This window comes from Lichenostomus cassidix, chromosome 17 (assembly GCF_008360975.1).
Source record: "Lichenostomus cassidix isolate B80296 chromosome 17, HeHo_3.0, whole genome shotgun sequence".
In the NCBI taxonomy this organism is placed as follows: Eukaryota; Metazoa; Chordata; class Aves; order Passeriformes; family Meliphagidae; genus Lichenostomus; species Lichenostomus cassidix.
Genome location: NC_139497.1, coordinates 10,828,308 through 10,832,399, shown reverse-complemented (window position 1 = coordinate 10,832,399; position 4,092 = coordinate 10,828,308). Strand labels below are relative to the sequence as shown.

The 4,092-nt window shown below is 49.7% G+C and overlaps 1 long non-coding RNA gene across 1 annotated transcript; it reads right to left on the bottom strand.

The window, feature by feature from the left end:
• Positions 1-225: 225 nt before the first annotated feature.
• LOC146430062 (uncharacterized) lies at positions 226-1,770 on the bottom strand. The gene is made up of 2 exons (XR_014855418.1): positions 883-1,770; positions 226-484 (listed from the first exon to the last, which is right to left on the bottom strand). It is a non-coding gene; the product is annotated as an uncharacterized LOC146430062 (long non-coding RNA).
• Between the last annotated feature and the right edge of the window lie 2,322 nt (positions 1,771-4,092).

The window sequence follows — 4,092 nt, the reverse complement described above, 5'->3', positions numbered from 1 at the left end:
ATCCTGGAGACAGCACTGGGAGTAACAAGTCCTTTTGCCCTGGAGCCTTTCCTGGGCGTTGTCAGGGTTTGACCCTGACTAAATGCTGACACTCTGGCTCTCTCCTGCTGCAGACGTGCAGGAGAGGGGAAAGGGAAAAAAACCTGTAAAAACACACACCAATCTCATGAGTTGAGATAGGACACTGGTAGGAGGACGCACGGAAGAAAGGGCAGACAGGCTCTAAAAGTTGCAAAGTGATTTAATTACCTAACTGAGTTCGAGGCTAAATGAGAGGTAACAATAAACTTTTCATACACTATTTTGTTCACTCACCCCCCTCCCTCTTACGAATCCATTTTTATTCACCCCCTTTCCTCCTTCCAACCAACAGCTCGGGTAGGGGGCAGGGTGTGGGGTATTTTCTCAGTCCACAGAGCAGGTCCATAAATCTATTCATCATGACAATTCTACAACACTACAAATACTCTTTATCTCTACTTATCTCTCTCCAGATGTTAACATTGGGATAAAATGTTAGTTAAAAATAGGCTTTAGGAACGGGATAGGTAGGCACTACATGTACGGGGCTCAGTGACATGATCACAGAGATTGCTTAGAGAATCAGGATTGTTGTAGTGAAATCATGCGGATTAGCACCTGTGAAATAAATCAGAAATACTGTGGGAGAAGGGGGGCTTAAAGTCATGCTTGGGGGGAAACAATGGAACAATGATAAGTTGATAACATATGATTACATCACTGTTCTGTAAGGGAAGGTATAAAACTGTATTCTCTTCAAATCCATGTTGACGTCAGATTTGGGTAGATGTTACACCCCGGCTTCCCGAGCTCGAATAAAGGCACCTGCATATAATCATTCAGTGATTATGTGTTTTCCACGCTAACACAGACAGTTTCTCTGCTCTCACCCCCACCCTCTTAAGAAGCAGTCTCTCCGCTCACCCCTCCTTCCCTCTTTCCAAACCAACAACACAGGCAGGGGGCAGGGTAAAGGTTTGTTTTTTGGTCAGTCCATCAAGGAGAGGAGTTCTCTACTTAGCCACGGGGTCCCTCCCACAAGGGACAGTCCTCTGGGAACTTCTTTGGCATGGGTCCAATCTCACGAACAGCATCTCACCCAAATTCTGCTGCAACATGAGTCTCTTTGTCCACAAGGTGCTGTGCAGACTCTCCCGAGCTGAGGCCAGGCTGCTTCCATCCCAGGAGGAAGGCCTTTCTCTCCTTTGCAAGGCCTTTGCAGTTTTAACTCTTTAGATGAGACTCCAACTGGATCACAGCTTCTTCCAGGCATCCACCTGCTCCTCTGACATGGGCTGTGGGTGGATTTCTGCACCCCTGTGAACTCCATGGGCAGGGGGACCTCCTGCTTCCCCCATGGTGTTCACCGCAGCTAGCAGAGGGTTTTCAGCTCCGGCGCCTGGAGCACCTCCTCCTCCACCTTCTCCACTCATCTTGGTGTCTCCATGTTGTCTTCCCTTCACATATTTTTACCTCCACCTCCTCCTCCTACAACTACAAAGAAGTGCGTGCCTACCTTGTTTTGATTTCTTCTTAAATATGTTTTCACAGAGGCGTAACTAGCACCTCTAATTGGCCTACACTTCGCTGGAAGCATGTCCATCACTTTCAGAGCCATTAGAGATTGGTTCTGCTGGACTTGGTGAAAAACTTCCAGAACTTTCACTCAGGACACACAGGAGCCATCTTTGTGCCCCTCCCCACCCCTCAGACACTTCCCCAGGCCTACCACAACAGCTTCTGAGGGGTTTAAATTTCTCAGATGTTAAAAATACCTTGCTGATGTTTTGGGCCAATCAAAACCACCACAGGCATGTGCCCTCCTTTTACCCCTAAAGCATCCCTGCAAGGATCTGAGAGACCCCACAAATCTGCCATGGGCAGCCAGGGACACCCCATCCTCAGACATATCCAGGCAGGCAGATTTGGTTTATTTTGGCTGTACTGAAAAGAACTCCTGCCCATGAAGGACATCTGGGAGTGTCTACAAGCCCAAGAAGACCCCAGATAGGGACGCGATGGCAGTAGAGATGTCCCCTGACCCTTTTCCTTGGGAGTAAAAAAAATTCTGATTTTTATTATCTAAATTATGAAATCTTCCTGTCAAGAACCTGAGGGCAGGCAGGGCTGCCTGCACTGCCAGCCCTGGGCATCCTGCAGCTGCTGTGGGCAAAGGTCACAGCCACAGCTATGGCTTCATGCCTACAGATGGGTACCCACACGGCAGAGTGACACAGCAGTGACAGACCAGTACAAGGAGGATCTCCTAGCCTGAGACCCTAGCCCTGGGTTCCCAGGTATGGCCTTTTTTCTGAAGATCATCGGCTCCCAGGTGGTGCTGCTCAAACTGGGAAAAAACCAGTCTTTCGTCCTATTGACTAAATCAAGAAGCCCAAAAGACATTGCCTTAGCACCCAAGGTTTTCTTTAGCCCTAAATGAAAATATTTTGCACTGAGTTCAGTGCAGGCTTTTCAAACACTTCCCTTTTTTCTTTCTGCTGTATTTGGGGCCAGTTAAAATGGCATAGCTGTTTCTCAGTAGAACATGGAGATCTGGCCCTCTCCTGGTGCTCCTGGCATGAGTTCTGCTAGGCAGAAAGCATCCAGTTCTTTGGGATCCTTCCAAAATTTCCATTAGCTCTTAAAATCTTCCAAGACCTTCATTAGTTCTCAGGCTGAACCACTTTGTGGGCAAGACCTTGTCCCATGGGCAGATCAACCACCCCACTGTGCCAGGCTGGGAGCCACCTCAGAGTCTGGGCCTGGTGTCTCATCCACTGTGAGGGTTTTGCCCTGGCCAGCTTGGAAAGGCCTCAGCTGGTTGGGCCAGGAATGTAATAATGAAATAATCTAACAGTTCCATCATTAAGTACTTAGTATTGATGGCTTAGGAAGAGAATAGTTTGGGTTTGTGAGAGACATCCTGGTGCTGATGCTCCTACACTGATGCCAATGCCTTCTCACTGGTGGCCATGTGGCTGGTGAGTGCCTGCAGCTGTTTCTCCATGCCAGACTGCCGGGTTTATCCCATCAGGACAGAGGGACCCAGCACCCAGGAAGCATCCCTGGCAACCCTGCATCCAGGGCAGCTGGAGGCATGTGGCTGGTTCTGGGAGGTTCTTGGTGGGGTCTGCCAGGAGCAGCTTCACCCCTGCAGTGTCCCATGCTCTGCACTGCCCAGACACCTGCACTTGTCAGCTCCCATTGTACTTCTCTGTCCCAAATCCTAAGGGAGTTTTCCCAGCCCGGCCATTTTTCACATTTTCCTTGGATAAGCAGGCTGTTGCACCACTGCCAACTCCCAGAAAGTCATAAATCTCCTTGGGCCTTCTAAAATCAAGAAATTAAGAAAAAAAAAAAGAAGAAAAAAACCACACAAAAGCAGCTTTTGTAAGCAATACTTTTAGGAGAGGGTGTTTATTTCTCTCCAGGGTCCTCAGCCTTCTTTGCTCCCTTTGCTCAGCTTCCTATGCAGCATCCACCTCCAGTAGGTCCCCAGAATTATGAAACCAAAGGGGCTACAAAAAGTTAAATATGGCAAAACTTGACTGGGTTGCTGGGGCTGTGAGGTTTGGAGTAGCTCCCACAGGATCCATCACCCCCAGGAATGCCCTGACTGCTTTGCATCCCACAGGACAGCTGTGCCAGGGGGGTCTGAGGAGGGTGCACCATGTAGCTGCACCATGTCCCGGGGATGGTGGGAGCTCAAAATCCACCTACCTTTTCTGCTCTGAAGCCCATCTCCGCTTTCTGTGGCTTTTCCAGGGATTTCCACCATTTTAGTGGGGCCATGATCTGCTTTTCCTCCTCCTGCCTCTCTGTGGGGTTGGCAACTCTTCCTGCTCACAGGACATTGGCATGCTAGGCTCAGGATGGGATGTGAGCCCTCAGAGCAGGATCCCTTCTTCAAGGTCCCCAGGCCCCTCCTGCCCTATTACTGCTGGCTGGAGGCACCCGGGTGATGCCTTCAGGGCCAGGGAACTTTTGCCCATCCTTTCAGCTGCCAGACCAGCTGCAGGGCTGAGAAATGGCTTTCCCTGTCCCTAGTGTGTCCCAGCGTCAGGCTGTGAC